Below are 364 nucleotides of genomic sequence, written 5' to 3'. Positions count from 1 at the left end.
GGATCATATTGGGCTTTAATGAAACGTATTGGGGTTTAATGGACCATATTGGGTTTAATAGACCGTATTGGGTTTTAGTGGATCGATTGGGCTTTAATGGAACGTATTGGGCTTTAATGGACCGTATTGGGCTTTAATGGATCGTATTGAGTTTTAATAGATCGATTGGGTTTTAATGGACCGATTGGTCTTTAATGGATCGTGTTGGGCTTTAATGAACCATATTAGGCTTGGGCCGTATTTGGTTTTAGTGGACCGTATGAGGTTTTAATGGACCGTATTGAGATTTAATGGATCATATTGGGCTTTAATTAATCATATTGGCCTTTAACGGTTCAATAATAATAATATTTTAAAAAAATAA

The sequence above is a fragment of the Cynara cardunculus genome (assembly GCF_001531365.2).
Source record: "Cynara cardunculus var. scolymus isolate 2C chromosome LG 1, CcrdV1, whole genome shotgun sequence".
NCBI classification, from domain to species: domain Eukaryota; kingdom Viridiplantae; phylum Streptophyta; class Magnoliopsida; order Asterales; family Asteraceae; genus Cynara; species Cynara cardunculus.
Note: the sequence above shows the minus strand (reverse complement) of the source record.